Here is a 14570-nt window from a genome sequence, read left to right as displayed (position 1 = left end):
CTGTTAAAAAAATCTCATAGAGATTCAACCATGCATATATGTGTCTATGGTTGTCAAAAAAATCTCATAGTGAATCAATCATGCATATATGTGTTCTAAGGCTGTCAAAATTTTTTTATAGTGATTCAATCATTCATATATGTGCTCTAAGGCTGTCAAAAAAATTTATAGTGATTGAATCATTCATATATGTGTTCTAAGGTTGTCAAATTTATAGTGATTCAATCATGAATATATGTGTTCTAAAGCTGTCAAAAGAATTTCCCAGTGATTTAATTGTCAAATTTTTTTTATAGTGAATCAATCATGCATATATGTGTTCTAAGGTTGTCAAAAAAAATCCATTGTAAGTCAATCATGCATATATGTGTCTAAGGTTGTCAAAAAAAATTCATACTAATTCAATCCTGCATATATGTGTTCTAAGGCTGTCAAAAAAATTTCATTGTGTTTCAATCAAATGTATTTGTGTTCTAAGGTTGTCAAAAAAATATATAGTGATTCAATCATGCATATATGTGTTCTAAGGTTGTCAAAAAAATCTATAGTGATTCAATCATTCAATCATGCATATATGTGTTCTAAGGATGTCAAAAAAAATTCATACCGATTCAATCATGCAAAAAATCCATAGTAATTCAATCTTGCATATATGTGATCTATGAATGTCAAAAAAAATTCATAGCAAGTCACTCATGCATATGTGTGTTATAAGGCTATCAAAAAAAATGTATAGTGATTTATCCATGCATATGTGTCTAAAGTTGTCAAAAAAAATTCATAGTGATTCAATCATGCATGTATGTGTTCTAACGTTGTCAAAAAAAATTGATAGAGATTCAGTCAAGCATATATGTGTCCAAAGGTTCTAAAAAAAAAATTATACTGATTCAATTATTCGTATATGTGTTCTAAAGTTGTCAAAAAAAATTTATAGTGATTCAATCATGGATATATGTGATCTAATGCTATAAAAAAAATTCATAGTGATTCAATCTTGAGTATATATTTTCTAACGCTGCCAAAAAAAATTCATAGTGATTCAATCTTGCATGTATGTGTTCTAAGGCTATCAAAAAAAATTCATAGTGATTCAATCATGCAAATATGTGTTCTAAGGTTGTCAAAAAAATTTCATAATGATTCAATCCTGCATATATGTGTTCTAAGGTTGTCCAAAAATTTTTATTGTGATTCAATAACTAATATATGTGTTCTAATGTTGTCAACAAAATTTTGTAGTGATTCAATCACGAATATATGTGTTCTAAAGCAGTCAAAAAAGTTTCATAGTTATTCTATCATGCATATAAGTGTTCTATGGTTGTGAAAAAAAAATCATAGTGATTAAACAAAGCATATATATTTTCTAATGCGGTAAAAAAAAATTCCTAGTGAATAAATCATGCATATATGTGTTCTAATGGAGTAAAAAAACAAATTAGTGATTCAATCATAAATATATGTGTTCTAAGGTAGTAAAAAATGTTTCATAGTGAATCAATCATGCATATATGTGTTCTAAGGCTGTCAAAAAAAATTCATTATGATTCTATCAGGCATATATGTGTTCTAAGTTTGTCAAAAAAAATCATAGTGATTCAATCATGTATATATGTGTTCTAAGGCTCACAAAAATAATTCATAGTGACTCAATCAAGCATATATGTGTTGTCAAGAAAATTTCGATCTTACATGTATGTATTCTAAGGCGCTCAAAAAAATTTCATAGTGATTTAATATTGCATGTACGTGTTCTAAGGCTGTAAAAAAAAATTTAAGTAATTTAATCATACATATATGTGTTCTAAGGCTGTCAAAAATTTTTTATTGTGATTCAATCATGCATATATGAGTCATATGGTTGTCAAAAAAATTTTATAGTGATTCAATCATCCATATATGTGTTATAAGGCTGTCAAAAAAAATTTATAGTGATTCAATCATATATATATATGTGTGTTCTAAGGTTGTCAAAAAAAATTATAATGATTCGATCATAAATATATATGTGTTCTAAGGTTGTCAAAAAATTTTTATAGTGATTCATGATATATATATATATATATATATATATATATATATATATATGTTCTAGGGTTGTCAAAATTTTTTTATATTGATTCAATCACGCATATATGTGTTCTAAGGCTATCAAAAAAAATTCATAGTGATTCAATCATGTATATATGTGTTCTAAGGCTGTCAAAAAAAAATCATAATGATTCAATCCAGCAGATATGTGTTCTAAGGTTTTCCAAAAAAATTTATAGTGATTTAATCACTAATATTTGTGTTTTAATGTTGTCAACAAAAATTTTGTAGTGATTCAATCATGCATATATGTGTTCTAGGGAACTCCAAAAAGTTTTATAGTGATTTTATCATGCATATGTGTATTCTATGGCTGTAAAAAAAAAATCTTAGTGATAGAGTAAAGCATATATATTTTCTAATGTGTTCAAAAAAAATTCTAGTGAATCAATCATGCATATATGTGTTCTAATGGAATAAAAAAAAATCTAGTGATTCAATCATTCGTATATGTGTTCTAAGGCAGTTAAAAATGTTTCATAGTGATTCAAACATGCATATATGTGTTCTAAGGCTGTCGAAAAAAATTCATTATGATTTAATCATGCAGATATGTGTTCTAAGTTTGGCAAAAAAAGTTCATAGTGATTCAATCATGTATATATATGTTCTAAGGCAGACAAAAATAATTCATAGCGACTCAATCATGCATATATGTGTCCTAAGGCTGTCAAGAAAATTTCAATCTTACATATATGTATTCTAAGGCTCTCAAAAAATTTTCATAACAATTTAATATTGCAGGTATGTGTTCTAAGCCTGTCAAAAAAAAATTTAAGTAATTTAATCATATATATATGTGTTCTAAGGCTGTCAAAAAAATTTCATAGTGATTCAATCATGCATATATATGTTAAAAGGCAGTCAAACAAATTTCATATTGATTCAATCATACATATATTTGTTCTAATGCTGTCCAAAAAATTTTATAGTGATCCAATCATGCATATATGTGTTTTAATGCTGTCAAAAAAAATTTGTAGTGATTCACTCAAGCATATTTGTGCTCTAAGGCTGTCAAAAAATTTTCATAGAGATTCAGTCATGCATATATGTGTTCTAAGGCTGTCAAAAAAAATTATAGTGATTAAATCATTCATATATGTGTTCTAAGGTTGTCAAAAGAAAATTATAGTGATTCAATCAGGCATGTGTTCTAATGCTATAAAAAAAAGAATCATAGTGATTAAATCTTGCATATATGTGTTCTAAGGCTCGCAAAAAAAATTTATATTGATTCAATCATGCATATATGTGTTCTAGCATTGTCAAAAAATTTCATAGTGATTCAATCTTGCACATATGTGTTGTAAGGCTGTCAAAATTTTTTTTATAGTGATTCAATCTTGCATATAAGTGATCTAAGGTTGTCAAAAAAAAATCATAGTGATTCAATCATGCTTATATGTGTTCTAAGGCTATAAAAAAAAATCATAGTGATTTAATCATTCATATATGTGTGCTAAGGGTGTCAAAAAAAATTCAAAGTGATTCAATCAAGCATATATATGTTCTAAGGCTATTAAAAAATATTTACAATGGTTCAATCATGCATATATGTGTTCTATGGTTAAGAAAATTTCACAGCAATTCAATCATTCATATATTTGTTCTATGGGTGTAAAAAAAAATTCAAAGTGATTCAATCAAGCATATATATGTTCTAAGCCTATCAGAAAATATTTACTATGGTTCAATCATGCATATATGTGTTCTATGGTTAAGAAAAATTCATAGTAATTCAATCATTCATATATTTGTTCTAAGGCTGTCAAAAAAAATTTATAGTGACTTAATCATGCATATGTGTCTTAGGTAGTCAAAAAAAATTCATAGTGATTCAATCATGCATATACGTATTCTAAGGCAATCAAAAAAATTTCATAGTAATTGAATCATACATATATGTGTTCTAAGCTTGTCAAAAATAATTTATTGTGATTCAATCATGCGTACATATGTTGTAATGCCATCAAAAATATTTTATAGTGATTAAATCATGCATTTATATGTTCTATGGCTATAAAAAAAATCATAGTGATTCAATCATGCTTATATGTGTCCTAAGCCTATCAAAACAAATTCATAGTGATTCAATCATTCATACATGTGTGCTAAGGGTGTCAAAAAAAATTCAAAGTGATTCAATCAAGCATATATATGTTCTAAGGGTATCAAAAAATATTTACAATGGTTCAATCATGCATATATGTGTTCTATGGTTAAGAAAATTTCATAGCATATCAATCATTCATATATTTGTTCTAAGGGTGTCAAAAAAATTTCAAAGTGATTCAATCAAGCATATATATGTTCTAAGGCTATCAAAAAATATTTACAATGGTTCAATCATGCATATATGTGTTCTATGATTAAGAAAATTTCATAGTAATTCAATCATTCATATATTTGTTCTAAGGCTGTCAAAAAAAAATTATAGTGACTTAATCATGCAAATGTGTCTTAGATAGTAAAAAAAAATTCATAGTGATTCAATCATGCATATACGTATTCTAAGGCAATAAAAAAAAATTCATAGTGATTGAATCATACATATATGTGTTCTAAGGTTGTCAAAAATAATTTATTGTGATTCAATCAAGCGTACATATGTTCTAATGCCATCAAAAATATTTTATAGTGATTAAATCATGCATTTATATGTTCTAAGGCTATAAAAAAAATCATAGTGATTCAATCATGCATATATGTGTTGTAAGGCTATCAAAAAAATTTCATAGTGACTCAGTCATGCAAATATATGTTCGTGTGTGGTAAAAAAAAATTGTAGTGATTCAATCACGCATATATGTGTTCTAAGGTTGTCAAAAATATTTCATAGTCATTTAATCGTGCATACATGTGTTCTGAGGCTGTCAAAAATATTTCATAGTCATTTAATCGTGCATACATGTGTTTTAAGGCTGTCAAAACAAAATCATTATGATTCAATCATGCATATATGTGTTCTATGACTCTCAAGAAAATTTCATAGTGATTTAATCATGCTTATATGTGTTCTAAGGTTTTCAAAAAATTTTGAAAGTGATTTAATCATGGATATATGTGTTCTAAGGCTGTCAAAAAAAATTCAATCCTGTATATATATATTCGAAGGCTATAAAAAAATATTAAAGTGATTCAGTCATGCATATATGTGTTCTATGGCTGTAAAAAAAAACTCATAGTGATTCCATCATGCATATAAGTGTTCTAAGGCTGTCAAAAAAATTTTATGGTGATTCAATCATGCATATATGTGTCTAAAGTTTGTTAAAAAAAATCCAGAGTGATTAAATCATGCATATATGTGTTATAAGGTAGTCCTATAATTTTTAATCATTTACATATATGTTCCTGTGTGGTAAAAAAATTTTGTAGTGATTCAATCACGCATATATGTGTTCTAAGGTTGTCAAAAATATTTCATAGTCATTTAATCGTGCATACATGTGTTCTGAGGCTGTCAAAAATAATTCATTGTGATTCAATCATGCATATATGTGTTTTAAGGCTGTAAAAAAAAAATCATTATGATTCAATCATGCATATATGTGTTCTATGACTCTCAAGAAAATTTCATAGTGATTTAATCATGCTTATATGTGTTCTAAGGTTTTCAAAAAAATTTGAAAGTGATTTAATCTTGGATATATGTGTTTTAAGGCTGTCAAAAAAAATTCAATCCTGTATATATATATTGGAAGGCTATAAAAAAATATTAAAGTGATTCAGTCATGCATATATGTGTTCTATGGCTGTAAAAAAAAACTCATAGTGATTCCATCATGCATATAAGTGTTCTAAGGCTATCAAAAAAATTTTATGGTGATTCAATCATGCATATATGTGTCTAAAGTTTGTTAAAAAAAATCCAGAGTGATTAAATCATGCATATATGTGTTATAAGGTAGTCCTATAATTTTTAATCATTTACATATGTGTTCTAAAGCCAACAAGAAAAATTCATAATGATTTAATCATGCATATATGTGTTCTAAGGCTATCAAAAAAAAAATTACAGTGATTAAATCTTGCATACATGTGTTCTTAGATTGTCAAAAAAAAATTCTAGTGATTCAACCATGCATATATTTGTTCTAATGCTGTCAAAAAAATGTCATAGTGACACAATCTTGTATATATGTGTTCTATGGTTTCCAAAAAAAATTCATAGTGATTTAATCAAATATATATATAATCGATAATAGGCTGTCAACAAAATTTTATAGTGATTCAATCATGCATATATGTCTTCTAAGCTTGTCAAAAAAAATTATAGTGAGTCAATCGTGCATATATGTGTTGTAATACTGTCAAAAATATTTCATGGTGATTCAATCATGCATATATGTGTTCTAAGGCTGTCAAAAAAATTTCATAGTGATTCAATCATGCATATATGTGTTCTAAGTTTGTCCAAAATTTTTTGTAGTGATTCAATCTTGCATATATGTGTTCTAGGGTTGTCAAAAAAAACTTATGTTTATTCAATCATGCATATATGTGCTCTGATGCTGTTAAAAAAAATTTATAGTGATTTAATCTTGCATATATTTGTTCTAATGCTTTCAAAAAAAAATCATAGTCATTAAATCAGGTATAACTGTGTTCTAAGGCTATAAAAAAAAATTGATAGTGACTCAATCATGCATATTTGTATTCTAAAATTGTCAAAAACAATTCATAGTGATTCAATCAAGCATATGTGTGTTCCAAGGCTGTCAAAATTTTTTTATAGTGATTCAATAATGTATATATGTGTTCTAAGGCTGTCAAAAAAATTAATAGTGATTCAATCTTGCATATATTAGTTTTAAGGTTGTAAAAAAAAATTATAGAGAATCAATCAAGGATATATGTGTTCTAAGGCTGTAAAAAAAAATTGGTATTGATTCATTCATGCATATGTCTGTTCAAAGCCTATCAAAAAAATATCATAGCGATTCAATCATGCATATACGTGTTTTATGATTGTCAAAAATATTTATAGTCATTCAATCATTCATGTTTGTGTTCTAAGTCTAGCAAAAAAATTATTTAGTGATTCAATCATGCATATATGTTTTCTAAGGCTGTCAAAATTTTTTTACAGTGATTCAATCATGTAGATATGTGTTCTAAATTTGTCAAAAAAAATTATACTGATTCAATCATGCAAATATGTGTTCTAAGGCTGTCAAAAAAATCTTATAGTGATTCAATCATGCATATATGTGTTCTATGGTTCTCAAAAGATTTCATAGTGATTCAATCATCCATATAAGTGTTCTAATGTTGTCAAAAAAAAATCATAGTGAGTCATTTATTCATATATGTGTTCTAAGTTTGTCAAAAAAAAATTATAGTGATTCAATCATGCATATATGTGTTCTAAGTTTGTCAAAAAAAAAAAAATTGTGATTCAATCAGGCATATATATGTTCAAAAGCTGTAAAAAATAATTCATAATGATTCAACCATGCATATATGTGTTCTAAAGCTGCAAAAACAATTCATAGTGATTCTATCATGCCAGTATGTTTTCTAATGCTGTCAAAGAAATGTCACAGTGATTCAATCATGCATATATGTGTGCTAAGGCTGTCAAAAAGTTTCATAGTGATTCAATCATGCATATATATGTTCTAAGGCAACAAAAAAAAATTCATAGCAATTCAATCATGCATATATGTGTTTTAAGTCTCTCAAAAAAATTTCATAGTGATTTAATCTTGAATATATGTGTTCTAAGGCTCTCAAAAATATTTCACAGAGATTCAAATATGCATATAAGTGTTCTAAGGCTGTCAAAAAATTTCATAGTGATTCAAACATGCATATATGTGTTCAAACGCTGTAAAAAAAAATCATAGCACTTAAATCATACATATATGTGCTCTAAGGCTGTCAAAAAAATGTCATAGTGATTCAATCATGCATATATGTGTTCTAAGGCTGTAAAAAAAAAATCATAGTGATTCAATCATGTAGATATGTGTTATAAAGTTATCCAAAAAAAATCATACATATTCAATCATGCATATATGTAATCTAATGCTCTAAAAAAAAATATAGACATTCGAATATGCATATATGTGTTCTATGGCTGTCCAAAAAATTTCATAGTGATTCAATTAATGCATATATGTGTTGTAGGGCTGCAAAAAAAATTGATAGTGATTCAATCATGCATATATGTGTTCTATGTTGTCAAAAAAAAATTATAGTGAATCAATCATGCATATATGTGTTCTACGGCTGTTAAAAAAAATTTATAGTGTTTAAATACTGCTCTTATGTGTTCTAAGGCTGTCAAAAAAAATTCATAGTGATTCAATCATGCATGTATGTGTTCTAAGGCGGTCAAAAAAAATGTTGTGATTCAATCATACATATATTCGTTCTAAGTCTGTCAAAAAACAAATTATTGATTCAATCATAAATATATGTGTTCAAAGGCAGTCAAAAAAATCTCATAGAGATTCAATCATGCATATATGTGTTCAATGGCTGTCAAAAAAATTTCACAGTGATTCAGTCACGCATATATGCGTTCTAAGGCTGTTAAAAAAAATTCATAGTGATTCATTCATTTATATATGTGTTCTAAGGCTGTCAAAAAAAGATCATAGTGATTGAATCATTCATATATGTGTTGTAAGGTTGTAAAAAAAAAAATTAATGATTCAATCATGCATATATGTGTTCTAATGCTCTAAATTTTTTTTTGTAGTGATTCAATTATGCATGTATGTGTTCTAAGGCTGCAAAAACTTTTCATAGTTTTTCAATTACGCATATATGTGTTCTAAGGCTGTCAAAAAATTTTCATATTGATTCAATCATGCATATGTATGTTCTAAGGCTGTCAAAAAAAATTCAAAATGATTCAATCAATTATATATGTGCCCTAAGGTTCTCAAAAAAAATTTATACTGATTCAATTATTCGTATATGTGTTCTAAAGTTGTCAAAAAAAGTTTATAGTGATTCAATCATGCATGTATGTGATCTAATGCTATAAAAAAAATTCATAGTGATTCAATCTTGAGTATATATTTTCTAACGCTGCCAAAAAAAATTCATAGTGATTCAATCTGGCATGTATGTGTTCTAAGGCTATCAAAAAAATTTCATAGTGATTCAATAATGCAAATATGTGTTCTAAGGCTGTCAAACAAATTTCATAATGATTCAATCTTGCATATATGTGTTCTAAGGTTGTCCAAAAAATTTTATAGTGATTCAATAACTAATATCTGTGTTCTAATGTTGTCAACAAAATTTTGTAGTGAATCAATCATGCATATATGTGTTCTAAAGCAGTCAAAAAAGTTTCATAGTGATTCTATCATGCATATAAGTGTTCTATGGTCGTGAAAAAAAAATCATAGTGATTAAACAAAGCATATATATATTCTAATGCAGTAAAAAAAAATTCCTAGTGAATCAATCATGCATATATGTGTTGTCAAAAAAATTTCATAGTGATTTATTATTGCATGTACGTGTTCTAAGGCTGTAAAAAAAAAATTTAAGTAATATAATCATACCTATATGTGTTCTAAGGCTGTCAAAAAAAATTTATTGTGATTCAGTCATGCATATATGAGTCATATGGTTGTCAAAAAAAAATTATAGTGATTCAATCATCCATATATGTGTTATAAGGCTGTCAAAAAAAAATTATAGTGATTCAATCATATATATATATGTGTGTTCTAAGGTTGTCAAAAAAATTTATAATGATTCAATCATGAATATATATGTGTTCTAAGGTTGTCAAAAACATTTTATAGTGATTCATGATATATATATATATATATGTTCTAGGGTTGTCAAAAATTTTTTATATTGATTCAATCACGCATATATGTGTTCTAAGGCTATCAAAAAAATTTCATAGTGATTCAATCATGCATATATGTGTTCTAAGGCTGTAAAAAAAAATCATAATAATTCAATCCTGCAGATATGTGTTCTAAGGTTTTCCAAAAAAATTTATAGTGATTCAATCACTAATATTTGTGTTGTAATGTTGTCAAAAAAAATTTTGTAGTGATTCAATCATGCATATATGTGTTCTAGGGAACTCCAAAAAGTTTTATAGTGATTTTATCATGCATATGTGTGTTCTATGGCTGTCAAAAAAAAATCTTAGTGATAGAATAAAGCATATATATTTTCTAATGCGTTCAAAAAAAATTCTAGTGAATCAATCATGCATATATGTGTTCTAATGGAATAAAAAAAATTCTAGTGATTCAATCATTCATATATGTGTTCTAAGGCAGTTAAAAATGTTTCATAGTGATTCAAACATGCGTATATGTGTTCTAAGGCTGTCAAAAAAAATTCATTATGATTCAATCATGCAGATATGTGTTCTAAGTTTGGCAAAAAAAATTCATAGTGATTCAATCATGTATATATATGTTCTAAGGCAGACAAAAATAATTCATAGCGACTCAATCATGCATATATGTGTCCTAAGGCTGTCAAGAAAATTTCAATCTTACATATATGTATTCTAAGGCTCTCAAAAAAAATTCATAACAATTTAATATTGCAGGTATGTGTTCTAAGCCTGTCAAAAAAAAAATTAAGTAATTTAATCATATATATATGTGTTCTAAGGCTGTCAAAAAAATTTCATAGTGATTCAATCATGCATATATGTGTTTTAAGGCAGTCAAACAAATTTCATATTGATTCAATCATACATATATTTGTTCTAGTGCTGTCCAAAAAAATTTATAGTGATCCAATCATGCATATATGTGTTTTAATGCTGTCAAAAAAAAATTGTAGTGATTCACTCAAGCATATTTGTGCTCTAAGGCTGTCAAAAAATTTTCATAGAGAATCAGTCATGCATATATGTGTTCTAAGGCTGTCAAAAAAAAATTATAGTGATTAAATCATCCATATATGTGTTCTAAGGTTGTCAAAAAAATTTTATAGTGATTCAATCAGGCATGTGTTCTAATCCTATAAAAAAAGAATCATAGTGATTAAATCATGCATATATGTGTTCTAAGGCTCGCAAAAAAAAATTATATTGATTCAATCATGCATATATGTGTTCTAGCATTGTCAAAAAATTTCATAGTGATTCAATCATGCATATATGTGTTGTAAGGCTGTCAAAAAAAATTTATAGTGATTCAATCTTGCATATAAGTGATCTAAGGTTGTCAAAAAAAAATCATAGTGATTCAATCATGCTTATATAAGTTCTAACGCTATAAAAAAAATCATAGTGATTTAATCATTCATATATGTGTGCTAAGGGTGTAAAAAAAAATTCAAAGTGATTCAATCAAGCATATATATGTTCTAAGGCTATCAAAAAATATTTACAATGGTTCAATCATGCATATATGTGTTCTATGGTTAAGAAAATTTCATAGCAATTCAATCATTCATATATTTGTTCTATGGGTGTCAAAAAAATTTCAAAGTGATTCAATCAAGCATATATATGTTCTAAGGCTATCAAAAAATATTTACTATGGTTCAATCATGCATATATGTGTTCTATGGTTAAGAAAAATTCATAGTAATTCAATCATTCATATATTTGTTCTAAGGCTGTCAAAAAAAATTTATAGTGACTTAATCATGCATATGTGTCTTAGGTAGTCAAAAAAATTCATAGTGATTCAATCATGCATATACGTATTCTAAGGCAATCAAAAAAATTTCATAGTGATTGAATCATACATATATGTGTTCTAAGGTTGTCAAAAATAATTTATTGTGATTCAATCAAGCGTACATATGTTCTAATGCCATCAAAAATATTTTATAGTGATTAAATCATGCATTTATATGTTCTAAGGCTATAAAAAAAAAATCATAGTGATTCAATCATGCTTATATGTGTTCTAAGGCTATAAAAAAAAATTCATAGTGATTCAGTCATTCATATATGTGTGCTAAGGGTGTCAAAAAAAATTCAAAGTGATTCAGTCAAGCATATATATGTTCTAAGGCTATCAAAAAATATTTACAATGGTTCAATCATGCATATATGTGTTCTATGGTTAACAAAAATTCATAGCATATCAATCATTCATATATTTGTTCTAAGGGTGTCAAAAAATTTTCAAAGTGATTCAATCAAGCATATATATGTTCTAAGGCTATCAAAAAATATTTACAATGGTTCAATCATGCATATATGTGTTCTATGATTAAGAAAATTTCATAGTAATTCAATCATTCATATATTTGTTCTAAGGCTGTCAAAAAAAAATTATAGTGACTTAATCATGCATATGTGTCTTAGATAGTAAAAAAAAATTCATAGTGATTCAATCATGCATATACGTATTCTAAGGCAATCAAAAAAATTTCATAGTGATTGAATCATACATATATGTGTTCTAAGGTTGTCAAAAATAATTTATTGTGATTCAATCAAGCGTACATATGTTTTAAGCCATCAAAAATATTTTATAGTGATTAAATCATGCATTTATATGTTCTAAGGCTATAAAAAAAAATTCATAGTGATTCAATCATGCATATAAGTGTTGTAAGGCTATCAAAAAAATTTCATAGTGACTCAGTCATGCAAATATATGTTCCTGTGTGGTAAAAAAATTTTGTAGTGATTCAATCACGCATATATGTGTTCTAAGGTTGTCAAAAATATTTCATAGTCATTTAATCGTGCATACATGTGTTCTGAGGCTGTCAAAAATAATTCATTGTGATTCAATCATGCATATATGTGTTTTAAGGCTGTCAAAACAAAATCATTATGATTCAATCATGCATATATGTGTTTTATGACTCTCAAGAAAATTTCATAGTGATTTAATCATGCTTATATGTGTTCTAAGGTTTTCAAAAAATTTTGAAAGTGATTTAATCATGGATATATGTGTTCTAAGGCTGTCAAAAAAAATTCAATCCTGTATATATATATTCGAAGGCTATAAAAAAATATTAAAGTGATTCAGTCATGCATATATGTGTTCTATGGCTGTAAAAAAAAACTCATAGTGATTCCATCATGCATATAAGTGTTCTAAGGCTGTCAAAAAAATTTTATGGTGATTCAATCATGCATATATGTGTCTAAAGTTTGTTAAAAAAAATCCAGAGTGATTAAATCATGCATATATGTGTTATAAGGTAGTCCTATAATTTTTAATCATTTACATATGTGTTCTAAAGCCAACAAGAAAAATTCATAATGACTTAATCATGCATATATGTGTTCTAAGGCTATCAAAAAAAAATTTACAGTGATTAAATCTTGCATACATGTGTTCTTAGATTGTCAAAAAAAATTTCTAGTGATTCAACCATGCATATATTTGTTCTAATGCTGTCAAAAAAATGTCATAGTGACACAATCTTGTATATATGTGTTCTATGGTTTCCAAAAAAAATTCATAGTGATTTAATCAAATTTATATATATAATCGATAATAGGCTGTCAACAAAATTTTATAGTGATTCAATAATGCATATATGTCTTCTAAGCTTGTCAAAAAAATATATAGTGAGTCAATCGTGCATATATGTGTTGTAATACTGTCAAAAATATTTCATGGTGATTCAATCATGCATATATGTGTTCTAAGGCTGTCAAAAAAATTTCATACTGATTCAATCATGCATATATGTGTTCTAAGTTTGTCCAAAATTTTTTGTAGTGATTCAATCTCGCATATATGTGTTCTAGGGTTGTCAAAAAAAACTTATGGTGATTCAATCATGCATATATGTGCTCTGATGCTGTAAAAAAAAATTTATAGTGATTTAATCTTGCATATATTTGTTCTAACGCTTTCAAAAAAATTTCATAGTCATTAAATCATGTATAACTGTGTTCTAAGGCTATAAAAAAAATTTGATAGTGACTCAATCTTGCATATTTGTATTCTAAAATTGTCAAAAAAAAATCATAATGATTCAATCAAGCATATGTGTGTTCCAAGGCTGTAAAATTTTTTTTATAGTGATTCAATAATGTATATATGTGTTCTAAGGCTGTCAAAAAAATTAATAGTGATTCAATCTTGCATATATTAGTTTTAAGGTTGTCAAAAAAAATTATAGAGAATCAATCAAGGATATATGTGTTCTAAGGCTGTAAAAAAAAATTGGTATTGATTCATTCATGCATATGTCTGTTCAAAGCCTATCAAAAAAATCTCATAACGATTCAATCATGCATATATGTGTTTTATGATTGTCAAAAAAATTTCATAGTCATTCAATCATTCATGTTTGTGTTCTAAGTCTAGCAAAAAAATTATATAGTGATTCAATCATGCATATATGTTTTCTAAGGCTGTCAAAATTTTTTTATAGTGATTCAATCATGCAGATATGTGTTTTAAATTTGTCAAAAAAATTTATACTGATTCAATCATGCAAATATGTGTTCTAAGGCTGTCAAAAAAATCTCATAGTGATTCAATCATGCATATATGTGTTCTAAGGTTCTCAAAAGATTTCATAGTGATTCA

Source organism: Nuphar pumila, chromosome 13 (genome assembly GCF_984573655.1).
Source record: "Nuphar pumila chromosome 13, dmNupPumi1.hap1.1, whole genome shotgun sequence".
In the NCBI taxonomy this organism is placed as follows: domain Eukaryota; kingdom Viridiplantae; phylum Streptophyta; class Magnoliopsida; order Nymphaeales; family Nymphaeaceae; genus Nuphar; species Nuphar pumila.
This window is presented reverse-complemented; position numbering follows the sequence as displayed.